This window comes from Nycticebus coucang, chromosome 3, assembly GCF_027406575.1.
Source record: "Nycticebus coucang isolate mNycCou1 chromosome 3, mNycCou1.pri, whole genome shotgun sequence".
Classification (NCBI taxonomy): Eukaryota; Metazoa; Chordata; class Mammalia; order Primates; family Lorisidae; genus Nycticebus; species Nycticebus coucang.
In genome coordinates this window covers 39,011,826-39,027,235 of record NC_069782.1, presented here as the reverse complement: position 1 = coordinate 39,027,235, position 15,410 = coordinate 39,011,826, and the positions used below count along the sequence as shown (strand labels likewise).

The following is a 15,410-nucleotide window of genomic DNA, read 5'->3' as shown; positions in this document are numbered from 1 at the left end:
CGGGAGGCTGAGGCAAGAGAATCGCTTAAGCCCAGGAGTTGGAGGTTGCTGTGAGCTGTGTGAGGCCACAGCACTCTACCAAGGGCCATAAAGTGAGACCCTGTCTCTACAAAAAAAAAAAAAAAAAAAAAAAAAAAAGATTGCAGGTGTGAGAGAGTGAGTCCTTTCCTATAGTGCTCAATTGATGGTGTGATATCATTTAAGTAAATTGACCCTTCCAATTTTGACATACTATATTTCCTGATTTTCTGGCTTCTATTTTTTACTTAACCTTCTATGTCCTAGGTTATTTTTACTGCTTGGAAGTAGAACTTAAACTTGTAAACTTAAAATAGCTAAATGACTAACAACATTCTTTGTTCCAATATCATGTTTTTTAATTCATGCAAAAATATCTCATACTTAAGTATAGTCTTCCCTCCCTATACTTGGAGGTTTCATTTCAGGACTGAGCTCATACTCCAGAGTCCCAGACTTGGCCTTGTGGAACCTGAATACATGAAAAATCAACTCTCCATATATGAAATACATGAAAAATCAACTCTCCATATTTCACCTCTCACAAATACTCTTACTTTTAACCTGCATTTGGTTTACAAAAAAAATCCATGTAAGTGGACTTGCAGAGTTCATAACTTATTGTCATTCAGGAGCCACCTGTATTTTCTGCATTTCAAGTAGTATTAAGAATATAGTATTTCAGGGTGGCACCTGTGGCTCAAGGAGTAGGGCACCGGTCCCATATGCCAGAGGTGGTGGGTTCAAACCTAGCCCTGGCCAAAAAGCACAAAAAAAAAAAAAAAAGAATATAGTATTTCAAGAATCCTTATCTGCTTGTCTTATTCCAGCAAAGGAAGGAAAGAAAATTAACTCTCCTTCTTTTCCTGTTAGCAGTGAACTGGAATTCTAGATGAAAATGATTTAAATAACAGTTGCTCAAGATATGTACAGATAGCAGAGATAATACTTATTTTTAGAAATCTCATATAGTTATTTACAAATAATTGTGCTCGTTGTCATGTATAAGTATTTTTCTATTTATATAAATATTTTATTTGCATTTTTCTCTGGTTATTTCTTTTTAAACCTTCCTTTTTGTCTGCTATTAACTCAGCTTTTGCCCTGTTTAACACTAGCTGCTGAATTGATCAAAGTGACTGCCAAAAATTAACATATAGAAGTTAGGCTATGAAACAATGTCCTTCTAAGTATCTTAGAAGCAGATTTTAATAAAATCTTTAGGAGTTTCATTTTTTTTTTTTTTAAATCTTCCAATTGGCTTCTAGAGTATTTGATATTACTTCTAGCTGTGTTTTTGTTGTCCTGGATTTGGTTGGCAATGAAACTCTAATTGCATGCCCATAGGTAATGAAGGGGGAGGTGTACTATAAAAGTGTATATCTAAATGGGTATACTTTTATATATAATTATTATATATAAATTATTAATGATTAATTATATAATTATTAATTATAATTATTGTGATTATTATAATTATAATTAATCAAATATGCCTTTTCCATAAAATGTGCTTTTCAGAGAGTTATACATCTGTTTATTCTTGTCAGTGACCCTGAAGTTCAGTTTAGGCAAGGGTCATCATAACCATTTTTATAGATGAGCATTTGAGAGTGGGAAGAAGCGTAAGGAGACCATCATAGTAAAGGTTCCCAACTTAGCAGTGAGGTAGATACAGGTACTAATTGTAACTCAGGCCATTGCTGGCTGTTATTATTTCCTCCTACTGTTACCATCACAGCCTCCTAAGGCTTCAGTGGCTCCTCTGTATAATGTGCATAGTGATACTACCTCATGGGTGTGTGTAGCATACCTACCCCAGGATTTGGTTCAAAGTACATATTTACTAAATTATTGCTAATAAGAAGTAGAAGAATTAAGTAACTTGAGTGTACTCAAGTCTAACTGGTAACAGGACTAGTGCTACATCTCAGGTTTTGAACATTTTTTATATTTCTAAATCAGTTTAGTGACATAAAGTATGACATCAACCAGGGGGTTGTTAAATGGCACGACCCACCCCCCCAAATGATGAGTGGACCCACTGTAAACTTAGATGAGAATGGATTATAAAAGAACAAAGGGAATTTAGAGAAAGTGTGGATTCTTCTTGCTTCCCCAGGACTTGGTTAGAAATCCTAATACTGGGTAGTGGTCAAAGAACTCTTGGTCTTTCGAAGGGATCTTCATCTTTCAGACCTGAGCCAACCTTAAATGATCCCACTTGTGATAGAAACAAGCTGGTAAGGCCTTCGTTGGGACAATTCTGTTCCTGATAAGAACTCAAATTTTGCCAGTGACCAATGCTATACCAGCCACAAAATAAAATTAATTTATTTGTTCTTAATACAGATTAGTGCCTAATATATCTGATAAGAATTTTTTGTGTTCAGATTAAAAGCCAATTTCAGCTAAATTTTGTGTATATGATCTTTCTTGATTGTTTCTGAGGCAACTCAAGTACTCTTTTAGTGTTTAATGCCAATCTGAAGGTATTGGTTGGATGACTTCATGGACTGTGAAATCAGCTAAATATGAACAATTTCTAAAAAGCCTTTATTGTATGGCTGTCATATAAATAGGGTAGATTTTTATGGCATTCCAATATATATGTATATTCACCAAGCATTTTATTTATTTACTCTTGACAGTGTGATTCGCAAGCAGTGTGTGTTAGAATGATTCATGGAGAGCCTCAAGTCTTGATGTTCCCAAATTCTTCCCCTTTGGCCAGCCATCATATTTGAAAATGCAATTATGTTAACTGTCTTAATATAAATAGTACTGTGAGCTAATCAGCAACTTTGCAGAAACAACTAGGGACATAGGGCAGGTAAGGCTTGATGGAGAAGCCTTGGGAAAAACTTTTGCATAGATAAGAACTTAATGGGCGAAGGCAAGTGCAGGTGAAACTCAGCCTGTGGGTATTGTAATGTCTCATAGTCAAAAGTCAGGAAGATGGTGGAGGCTGTGGATGTTGAAATGTTAAAGAACAGCCGTAGACATGTTAAATGCAGGCACTGGATTGTACATGTGGATACTGCAATATGCATTCAACAGTGCTGTCAAGACTAACATTGGTAATATATTACTGAGATACGAAATTTTGCCTTTTTATTTATTATTTTTTATTTTTTCTTAAAAATATGGAATGCTGCACGAATTTGCATGTCATCCTTGCACAGGGGCCATGCTAATCTCTGTATCATTCCAGTTTTAGTATATGTGCTGCCGAACCAAGCACACCTTTTTATTTTTAATGCTTTATGGGATAAATTTTGTTTCAGATCTGTCTGAAGTTACCAAAAGTAAGGAAGTGAGAGAATTAACTGCATTTTATGAGATTCTTGTAATTAGAATTACACAATAAGTGGGCGGCACCTGTGGCTCAGTCGGTAAGGCACCGGCCCCATATACTGAGGATGGCGGGTTCAAACCTGGCCCCGGCCAAACTGCAACCAAAATAGCCGGGCGTGTGGCGGGCGCCTGTAGTCCCAGCTGCTCGGAGGCTGAGGCAAGAGAATCGCTTAAGCCCCAGGAGTTGGAGGTTGCTGTGAGCTGTGTGAGGCCACAGCACTCTACCGAGGGCCATAGATTGAGACTCTGTCTCTACAAAAAAAAACAAAAAAAAAAAAAAATTACATAATAAGTATATAGAACATGTAATCTAGTATCACATGGATCATCTTTAAATTCTGTCTACGTCTTCCACTTAGTATTTTAACTATAATTGTTTCATTTATCCATTTAACATTAACATTATTTCTTTCTTCTGATAAACAAAGGTATGGTTACTATAGGGAAAATTCTTGTAGATTTACCAGGTCCCTTATTCCCTTGGAGTCATGTGAAGTGTCTGTCATATAATTAGTAAAAAGTCTAGGATACAGGGTGGCGCCTGTGGCTCAGTCGGTAGGGCGCCGGCCCCATATACCCAGGGTGGCGGGTTCGAACCCGGCCCCGGCCAAACTGCAACCAAAAGATAGCCGGGCGTTGTGGTGGGCGCCTGTAGTCCCAGCTGCTTGGGAGGCTGAGGCAAGAGAATCGCTTGGGCCCAGGAATTGGAGGTTGCTGTGAGCTGTGTGAGGCCACGGCACTCTACCGAGGGCCATAGGGTGAGACTCTGTCTCTACAAAAAAAAAAAAAAAGTCTAGGATACAGATGTGGACCTCCTCAAGTCTTTACTAATAAATGGAGCATCTTTACTATAAATGGAGCAAGAAAACATTCTGGTTAAAAATGACAAGAAGTAACAACATACTCATCTTTGTTTTCAATTCCATGCAGTTAAGTGGCTTCCCTCCTCCTTCCCTTTTTTCTTCTCCCCATTGAGATTAGAAAGTTTAACAATTAATATTTAAAAATATTTGTTTAAATTATAGCTTTGGTAATACCATCTGTGGAGCACATCCAAAATCCAAGTCTTCCATAGGAGTTAAAAAAGCAGGAGCTGGCTTGGCGCCTGTGGCTCAAGTGGCTAAGGTACCAGCCACATACACCTGAGCTGGCAGGTTCGAATCCAGCCCAGGCCACAAAAAAAAAAAAAAAAAAAAAGCCAGGGTGGCGCCTGTGGCTCAAAGGAGTAGGGCACCAGCCTCATATGCTGGAGGTGGCAGGGTGGCAGGTTCAAACCCAGCCCTGGCCAAAAAAAAAAAAAAAAAAATAGGCATTGTGGCAGGTGCCTGTAGTCCCATCTACTTGGGAGGCAGAGGCAGGAGAATTGCTTGAGCCCAGGAGTTGGAGGTTGCTGTGAGCTGTGATGCTACAGCACTTTACCCAGGGTGACAGCTTGAGACTCTGTCTCAAAAAAAAAAGGCAGGAGCCTTAGAACCAGACAGATGGACATACCTTCTTGCTTTCCTTTCATTGTCACCTTTTCTAAGTCACAGTTTTGTCATGTTTTACCAGCTGGATGATAATATATCTCTTTTTATGAGAAGAGAGAGCATATACATACATGCAAAATTTAGCTAAAATTGGCTTTTAATAATGAACAGAAAAAATTCTTATATATTAGGCACTAATATATATTTTGTTTTGTGGCTTGTCTGGCATCGATCACTGGCAAAATTATAATTTTGACCTCATTTTAGAAGTAACATTCTAATTTCAAACAAGTAAATCACACACTTTATGGGGGCAAGACATGATTGCAAGAGGGACTTTACCTAACAAATGCAATCAGTGTAACCTGGCTTATTGTACCCTCAATGAATCCCCAACAATAAAAAAAAAAAAAAACAAGTAAATCACAGTTGAGGACTTACTCTCTTATTTAAAGTAGTTAAAAAGCAAAATTGAGAGGGCGGTGCCTGTGGCTCAAAGGAGTAGGGCGCCGGACCTGTATACCAGAGGTGGCGGATTCAAACCTGGTCCCCGCCAAAACCTGCAAAAAAAAAAAAAAAAAAAAAAAGCAAAATTGAGGACTTACTCTCTAATGTAGTTAAATGCTTCAATCTTGGTAGATTTTTATACAGAACTCAAGATTTTTATGTAGAGATTAAAGACATTCAAGTTCTAACATAAAAATAAACTATAGTCAAAAGAAACCAAGATGAGAGTCCTCATCATGTTTGGTGGCTATGATCAATGTATGAGTGAAATGAAAACTTCGATATGATAACCCAGAAAACACAGTTACTTATATAGGCCTGAATATATAAGTGGCTAAAAGTCAAATATTAAGGCATTTATCATTTTAGTTATTTTTTCAAAGAGCAGTGTACATCAAATCATGGGAAAGTTATAACTGTTCATAATAAATGTATGTTATTTCTTCAAATAACAAACATAAAATGTTAGAACAATAGATTAAATCTCCCTTACCATTTTTGGGAAATGTAACAGATGTGAAATTTCAGAGACGTGAAATTGTAAATTGTATCAGAGAGATGAAATTATGTTAGTGTAAGTTTGAATTTACTCCCTTAACTACCATAGATTTTGAGTGAGAAATCTCAAAACATTTTGGGTTTTTTTGTTGTTGTTGTTTTTTCAAAACATTTTGAAGGTAGATGTAGCATTTCTAGAGGGACCTTGCTGTTGATTTTCTCTTTAGATTAACTTCAGCAATGTGGGAATATTCAGTGCTTCTTTTGCCTTTCAAAGAACATCACATAAATGGTGTCAGATTGTAGACTAATTATGGACTAAGCAGAAGAGGTGCTTTCGTTGTGAATTAAGGTCAAGTTTCATAGTAAATGGATACCTTTTAGATGTAGTTGAACATCAATGTGAAGAGCTCTTGAAGTACAAGAATTATTCCTATTTCTTAATGAAAAAATTTTTCTTCTTGACTATAAAATGATTTCACTGTATGATTTTTCTCAAATGTCGTATATAGCTCCCTGGCTGCCCCTCACTCATCTTCCTGGAACTGTCTGCTAAGCCTGAGATTTCTACAAGTGTCTATTTGCCTTCCCTTATTACCATATGTGCTTAGTCTAAGGAAATGGTGTACTTATTAAACAATACTTACTAAATTTCTGTGATTTATAAAGCAACTTTAGGGCACTAAGATGTTCATAAATGTATCTGAGTTCCCAGCCACTTAAGCAGCACCTGTTTGTTTATACAGGTAGGGTTTGTTCAGTTTCCAATGTGTTAACAGAAAAATGTGACCTTTAAAGGTATATTCCCAAAGAAACGTGAAATATTTTATGTAAAATATTTTATTTTATGTTGTTTAGTGTTAATTTTTCTCTGGTCTGAAAAATACATTATGAATTTCAGATACCAGATAGTTTTGTTTTATTTATGTGGGGGTTTGTTTTGCCTTGCGGTTCTGAAAGGATGACTCATTTGGATAATTTATCTTATTTTCATATTCTATTCTACCTCCTAAGTTAAATACATAAAACATTGAGTACTTAATATGTTGTTCTGTGTATTCAAACTCAGTATGAAAAGGATAAGATAGCCTTACCTCTAACTACATTGGGATACTTGAGAACAAATCTGAATCTCCCTTGTCATTAACTTGCTAGTTAGGGAGCTAAGCCTCAGTTTTCTTATCATGAAAATGGGAATAATAATACTGTACAACTCAAAGGTTTTTAACGGATTAAACAAGTTTAGGACCATCAAGTATGCAATAATGTTTAAGCACTGTTATTTTTATAGTTTTAAAAATTCTTTCTTTAAAAAAAATTCTTTACCTCTTTTTCATTTCCTTTTGTTTCATTTAGGCTGCCTTGGTGCTGCAAGTCAGGGACGTGAAATGATCAGTAGTCCCTCTGTCCCCAGATTAATGTCTTGTGATATTCATTTTGTATAACAGAAATGAAGGGAGTACTCTGAATAATCAGAAATTCTATTGCAAAAACCTTTAAAAATTATCCTGAGATCCATCTTGAGTCAATTTTTGTGAGTGGAGAAAGGTTTCAGTCTTTTACATGTGGATACCCAGTTCTCCCAGTACCATTTGTTGAATTAGGGAGTCTTTTCCCCGTGTATGTTCTTGTTTAGTTTATCAAAGAATAGGTGGCTGTAAGATGTTAGTTTTATTTCGTGGTTTTCTATTCGGTTCCAGATATCTATAACTCTATATTTGTGCCAATACCATGCTATTTTCATCACTATGGCCAATCTTAGAACAAACTAATTGCATTTTTTGAACTTCAAATAAATGCCTTATATCATCTCCAGAATTTAAAGTATGAATTAGGTGCCTTAGTACATACCCCTATTAAAGTATATATTCTTAAATCATGGATAACTGTTATTTAGTTTCATCGCAATTTTTTGGAAGAGCTCAGAGTATTTTATTTCAATAAAACTGTGCTTTTAAAAGTCATTACGTGAAATAAACACATCAATAAAATGTACAGAATTAGAAATGTAAAAAATTATATGAAATATTAATGGAAAAGAAGACCTTTAATTTCTAGTGGTCCAAAGTTTAAATACCAAAGTGAAAATTTGAACGTAATTCCAAACATCTGTTTTGAATTGTTTTACTGCAAGACAGTTTACTGAATGCTAAAAGTCTTTATTCCTTAAAGCAAGATATAGCATAGCTATAATTCTATTTTAAAGGATGGCATGTAACCTTAATTTTTTTCCCTTTCTTTCCTCTCTTCACTTGCTTCCTTCTGCTCTTCCCTCCCTTTACCCCTAATTACAGAAGTTAGATGTGTTGTTTCCTTGGCTCATGACCAGTTTTTAGGTTGATCCTACAAGTTTCAGCTTTTATTCATGTATTTATTCCCTTTAAGCTCTTAACTTCAATTTCCCTTGTGGGCCAGGCAACAAACAGCTAACATATTAGATATATTACTTTGTTAAGAAAAATGTAATTATATTTTAGGTGTGAATATTTAATATTTATAGTTATGATAGGATGTATTCAGTGTCTTGATTCTTTCTAGGCTGTATGGCCCATTCATTTTACAGTGTTTACATAGTATTTATTGGTCCTAATTTCTGCATTGGAATCTATAGAGTTTCTCTCCCATATCATACTCCAATGATAGACATATTGATTACTTCTCACTTTCAGCCAACACTATGACATTTGAATTAAACACCCTCCTACATGTTTTCTTAGATGAGAATTTGTCTGGGAGTGGGGTTGCTGGACAAGGATTATTATACTTGACTACATTTGTTGGTTGGAGTGGTACCGTCAGATGGTATAACAGAATATCTGCCCCAGGCCACACTGCTACCACCAGGAAACAGGATCCTTTCCCCACGTTCCCACTTGGCTACGTCTGTTTTTCTAATTTTTGCCAATCTGGGTATAAATATATCTCACTGCTATGATTTTCATTTTGCGGGAGTTGTAAAGAAATTTGAATATTAGTTTAATGCGAGGTATTTATTTTGATTTCCCTTTTTGTAGACTTTTGTTCATTTTCTTTGCCCATTTTTTTCCCCTATTGGATTTCTTATCCCGTTGTTTTGTGGGAGGTTTTTTTTACTTCCTAAGTACAGTCCCTTTTGTTTCGATGTTTGAAATATCTTCTAGTATATCAGATATTTTTGCCTCTGTTGTTAGTGTCCTTTAAGGTACACAAATCTATCAGTTTTTTACCTTTTGAAGTAGTGGTTCTCAACCTTCCTAGTACTACGATGTATTTTCATTGTTACAAAGGGGTCATGACTCACAGGTCGAGAACCTCTGTTTTGAAGGTATTTGGGAAGGTCCTTTTAAGATGCCCTTTTGCATTCTGCAGAGATACTCTTCTGTTAGCTTTATTGTCTCACATTTACTTTTTAAATGATCTTGAGTTCCTTTGTATTTGGTGACCACTGTATAAACATCATCTCATTTCTCTTATTTAATGGTTAGAATGCAGTTTTTAGCACCTTAATAAATGATGTTAAAATATCGATTGAAATTACATAGAGTTTGCAGAGTCATTTGGGGAGAATTGACAGATTTATAATAAATGATTCTATTTGTAGAATAGAATCAATCTATTTGTAAAATAGAATCATTCCAATAATATTGGAATATTCCTCTATTTCTTTGAGGCTTTTGGAATACTTTCAAGTAATTTGACCAGTAAGATTTAAAAATTCACATGATGGGCTCAGTGCCTGTAGCTCAGGCGGCTGGGGCGCCAGTCACATACACCAGAGCTGGTGGGTTCGAATCCAGACCAGGCCTGCCAAACAACAATGACAACTACAACCAAAAAACTAGCTGGGCATTGTGGTGGGCGCCTGTAGTCCCATCTACTTGGGAGGCTCAGGCAAGAGAATCACTTAAGCCCAAGAGTTGGAGGTTGCTGTGAGCTGTGACGTCATGGCACTCTACTCAGGGTGACAGCTTAAGACTCTGTCTCAAAAAATAAAAAATTGACATGTTGTAAAACAGTTGAATTTGTTAATGCAGTCACATTTTTAAAGTAGTAGAAAAAGATGAACCAATGAAAAGTGATGGAAGCTCCTTGAAAACAAAGTCCATTTTGATAAACATAGTATTTTATTAAGAAAGAATTTGGTAAAGGAATTGCTCTCGCATTTGGGTATGATGAAATGCTCTGTCAGTGTCCTTCAGTCAGGGCACACCTGGAATAATACAAGTCAGCTGAATTACTCCTTGCACTGAGAGAGAACAAACACTACAGCTTGGAGAACTCTGGGGTATTTTGTTGTGGTTGCAATTATGCGATTTTGACTTTGGGTGATTTGGAAGAAAGTCTAAGGGTCTCTGTCTACCCTGGATGCTGTGATTGGGCAAAGAAGTCATTTATCAAGAGAGGAGGTTTGATTTGGGCGGGATTATTTCAACAAAACTATGAAGTGTTCTTTCCTTGTCTCATGTCATGGTCTCAGTAACCTTTTCTGAACCTGGAATTCTATAAATTGTGTGTTTATAACATTATTGGCAAACAAAATGACATGAGTCATTGGCAGCGAGTACCAGATTAGTTTCTGCTATCAAGGGTTATTCTCTCCCTCCTTTCTTCTCTTCTTTTTCTCATTCTTAAGCAATTAAAATTTTATTTTTAAAAGATATGCCCACCCTTATATTAATCTGAAATAAAAAATGTAAAAGATATACTCAATTAGGCCTTTGTGGGGGGGATTGTGAGGTGAGCGGCTGCATTTCATTTGGACAAAAAGCAAGAAACTTAGTTTCACATTGTGGTTTTACCACAGTTTTGTTTTTTTTTAAACTTCCAAGTTGATTTTTCACTTAGAAACAGCCATCTCCTGGGCTGCCCAGCCATCCTGTTGGAAGCCACTTTAATCTCGCCCCCTGGACACTATAATTATCTCCCTGCTGGTATCCCTGTTGCTCTTTTTGTTCCCTTTTCAGCAGTACCTCCTTGGCAGAGGAGTGCAGAGTGATCTTTTGAAAATGTAAGTCAAATCACAAAAATGCCTCATTGAACATTTTCCCTAAACACTACAAATATAAAAACACCCCCAGAGTTCTCACCGTGGCCTGTGAGACCCGTATGATTGAACTCCCCTCTCTCTTTGATATCGTCTTGGTTTTCATTTTGCAGCCGCTCACCTGACTGCCCTTTGCCCCTTGGGGAACATCAAGTTTTTCCCTCACCTGGAATTGCCAGTCTTTGCCAGGCTGGCGTCTTAGCCTTTAGTCCTTAGAGCTCAGACCTTCCCCCTCCTTTCTCTGATGTCCCTCTTGAAGTCAGCCTCATCCGCGTCACCTTACTTTATCCTGTGTTTTGTGTAGTGTTTTTCCCCCTTTCCAACATAAGCTCCCACAGGTAGGAGCTTGATTGTTTGGGTCAATATTGAGTGTCTGCCTTTAATATAAAGTTTCTGCTACAAAGTAGGTGTTTAATGTCAACCTAATGGATGAATATGATTGTGAATGAATAAATGAACAACCAACCAAAAGAGTGAATATATGTCCTAGACAGGGCTGTAGGCACACCTCGTTTTACCAAACCTTGCTGTATTGTGCTTCCCAGAATAGTGTGTTCTGGCTTGGCACCCATAGCACAGTGGTGAGGGTGCCAGTCACATACACCGACGGTGGCGGGTTCGAACCTGGCCTGGGAAAGATAAACAACAATGGCAACTGCAACAAAAAAATAGCCAGTCATTGCGGTGGGCACCTGTAGTCCCACCTACTTGGGAGGCTGAGGCAAGAGAATCGCTTAACCCCAAGAGTTCGAGGTTTCTGTGAGCTGTGACGCTACAGCACTCTACCAAGGGTGACATAGTGAGACCCTGTCTCAAAAATAACAAAAAAGTGTGTTCTTTACAAATTGAAGGTCAGTGGCAACCTGCCTCAGGTGAGTCTATTGAGGCCATTTTTCCAAAAGCCTGTGTTTGCTTCATGTCTCTGTCACATTCTGGTAGTTGTCCCAATTATTTCAGAGTTTTCCATGATGGTATCTGTGATGAGTGATCTTGGGTATTACTGTGGTTGCTTGCATATAACAAGGCAGGCTTACACTGTGTGTGTGCTGCCTGCTCCACTGACCAGTCCTTCCCTGCCCCTCTGCCTTTGCTCCCTGTGCCCCGAGACACAGCAGCATTGAAATTAGGCCAGTTAATAATTTGCCAGAATCCTCTTAAGTGTTCAGGTAAAAGGAAATGTCACAAGTCTTTCACTTAAAACCAAAAGCTTGAAATGATTAAGCTACGAAGATGTAACAAAAGGGAAGGGAGGCCAGAAGCTGGCTCTCTTGTACAACACTACTGGCCAAGTTGTGAATGCAAAGGAAAAATTCCTGCTGGAAATTTAAAGTGGTATTCCAGTGACTACACAAATGATAAGAGCAAAGCAGCCTTATTGCTGATGTGGAGTAGTTGGGCAGAAGATCAAACCAGTCACAACATTCCCTGAAGCCAAAGGCTTATCCAGAGGAAGGCCCTAATCCTGCTTTAGTGCCATGAAATTTGGGAGGTGGGAAAGCTGCAGAAGAGAAATTCAAAGCTAGAAGAAGGTTTTTTTTTGTTTGTTTTTATATGAGGTTGAAGGGAGGAGCCTGTCTCCAAGATATAAAAGTGCAAGATGAAGTAGCAAGTGCTGATGGCAAAGCTACAAGTTACTCCGAAGGTCAAGCCAAGGTCACTGATGAAGATGGCTACATCTTGCAGATGTAGATGAAACAGCCTGATGTTGGAAGTTGATGCCATCTAGGATTTTAATAGCTGGAGAGCTTAAGTCACCATGTGGCTCTAAAGGACAGGTTGACTCATTACAGGCTAATGCAGCTGGTGACTTTAAGATTTAGCCAGCGCTTATTTACCAGCCTGAGAATCCTAAGGCCCGTAAGAATTGTGCTAAACCTAATGTATAAATGGAACAACACAGCCTGGATAACAGTATATCTGTGTACAGCATGGCTTACTGAATATTTTAAGCCCAATGTTGAGTCCTACTACTCAGAAAAAAATCCTTTCAAAATATTACTGCTCATTTACGATGTACCTGCTCAACCAACAGTGGTGATGGAGAGACATAAAAGCTTTAGGGTTTTTTATGCCCGCTGACACAACACCCATTCTTCAGTCTGTGGATCAAGGAGTAATTTCAACTTCCAAGTCATCTTATTTAAGAAATATATTTCATAAGGCAGTAACTGCCATAGTTTATGGTTCTTCTAATGGATCTGGGAAAAGTAAATTGAAAATCTTCTGGAAAGGATTCACCATTGTAGATGCCAGTCAGAACATTTGTGATTCATGGTGGGAAATATAAATGTTATATTTAACAGGAGTCTGGGAAAAATTGATTTCAACCCTCACAGATGACTTTGAGGGGTTTAAGGGATCAGTGGAGGAAGTAAGTGTGTGTGTGATAGAAAGAGCAAGCAAACTAGAAATTACAAGTGGAGTCTGAAGTTTTGACGAAAATGCTGGAATCTTGTCAAAAATCTTGAACAGGTGAGGAATTGTTGCTGATGGTTCAAAGAAATTAGTTTATAAGAGATGGAATATATTCCTAATAAAGATGTTATGACAATTGTTCACATTTTAAGATTGGCTTGAGGAGAATGGTATATAAACTTAGTTGGTAAAGCAGCAGTGAAGTTTGACAGGATCAACTCCTATTTTGAGAGAAGTTCTAGTGTGAACAAAATGCTGACTAAAAGCACAGTGTGTTAGAAATCTTCTGTGAAAGGAAGAGTTCATTGATGTGGCAAATTTCATTCTTTTTGTATTATTAAATCATTACTGTACAATTATGGGGTACGATGTGGCAAACTTCATTGTTGTCTACTTGAAGAAACCGTCACAGTTACTCTGTCCTTCAGCAACCACCATCCTGATCATTCACCAGGCATCAGTCAAGGCAAGACCTTTTATCAGCAAAAAAATCACAACTTGTTGAAGGTTTAGATAATTATTAGCAATTTTTTTGCAATAAAGAATTTTCAATTAAGATATATCGATTGTTTCTTAGACATCATGCTGTTTCATGCTTAACAGACAACAATATAATACAAACATAATTTTTGTACACTCCAGGAATAACGTTTATGACTTTTCTTTATTGTGGTGGTCTGGAAAACTGAACCATAACATCTCTGAAGTATGTCTGTGTATGCCCGCTAACTATTAACAAGAGATGTATTTCTTGGTTTATTAATTTAGATGTAAATACCTAAAATAAAGTCAGTCTGTTTCTTTGAAAATATATCTTGAAAGTATCCAAAGTATGTCCTTTCTGTAACTTTTTCCTAACATCTATATTCTAGGACTATGGCTTGGATAAAATAGCTTTTATGTTTTCCTGCTTCCTAAATTAATATTTGGAGGGATGCATTTCTTTAGATTCTAATGTAAATATGTTCTGATTTAATAATTTCACTGTCAAAGCAGAACTTTAGGAGGAATATAAGTTTAAAATGTTAAAAAAAATCTAAAAGAAGTATCTATAGACCCATCTCTTACTAATTTAGGGAAGAGGAGTGCTAGATATAAAATAATGTGGTATTATGCTTGTTTTAGTTAGAGATAATTCTAGTTTTACTAGTTGTTACACTTTTCATTAACTGTTGATTTAGTGGTTCAATTGGACTATATTTGAATATTTTAAAATTTTGTCTTTTTCAATTGAAGGCTACAATTTTCTGTGGACCCCTAGTGCCAAGGACTGATTTATAATGTATGAATGTTGGTTTGCAGTAAAAGATAAAATGTGGTGTAAAAGTCTTAGGTGGAGAGTAGAAAAGCTTGGACATAGTCATCTTTGGATAAGAATTTTTCTCTATAACACTTCAGTATGAACTTGGTAAGCCCCTTACTGCAGCCGAGTCTGTTTCCCCACTTGTGGAATGTATATGATGTTCATGTGTGGGACTATGTCGAGAGCTTAGTGAGACACCTGTTAAGTATGTGGCGTGGTAGTTCCACTGTTAGCAGTTACATCATTGTGACTTCAGTGCCTTTCTCCTGTTTTGCACCAGAAACAGAGGAGGTATATGCCTTGTCAAACATGAAGAATTAGTGGCCTTTTTAGAGAATACAAGAGCATAAAAAGTTCATTCATTGTACACCTTTATGGGTGGCCATAAAGTTTGTGTGCAATTTAAAATAGTCTGGTATTTTCAGTAGCAATGTCTGACTACTATAGAGTAGCAACTGCAATAATATGAAATATAGCAATATTTATTGAATTTTTACCACACTTCAGGCCGTGCCATAGATAGGGATATATACAAAGATTAACTCACTTAATACTTTCATCCTTTTTGTTTTGCTTTTCATCTCCAAATCTTCTATGCCATTTATAAATTTTTTCATAGTAATGAACCTTTATTTTTAAGATGATTTCTTGAAATTTCTGGTCCAGTAAGAATATCATAATTTTAAGCCACTTAGACCCCTACTGAAATATGAGTCTTTATAAGTGATCTTAAGATGACACTGTTCTTGGCTTTATGATGAACTGTACATATATATCAGTTTTGAGTCATAATAATTTTTTAAGGCTTTGATTTTATTTA

The 15,410-nt window shown here is 36.7% G+C and overlaps 1 protein-coding gene and 1 non-coding gene across 4 annotated transcripts in view; one reads left to right on the top strand and one right to left on the bottom strand.

The window, feature by feature from the left end:
• Positions 1 to 15,410, top strand: part of TMTC2 (transmembrane O-mannosyltransferase targeting cadherins 2) — a 474,733-nt gene that overhangs the window by 241,597 nt on the left and 217,726 nt on the right. The window lies entirely within an intron of this gene.
• On the bottom strand, positions 3,159 to 3,262 carry LOC128582746 (U6 spliceosomal RNA). The gene has a single exon (XR_008379192.1). It is a non-coding gene; the product is annotated as a U6 spliceosomal RNA (small nuclear RNA).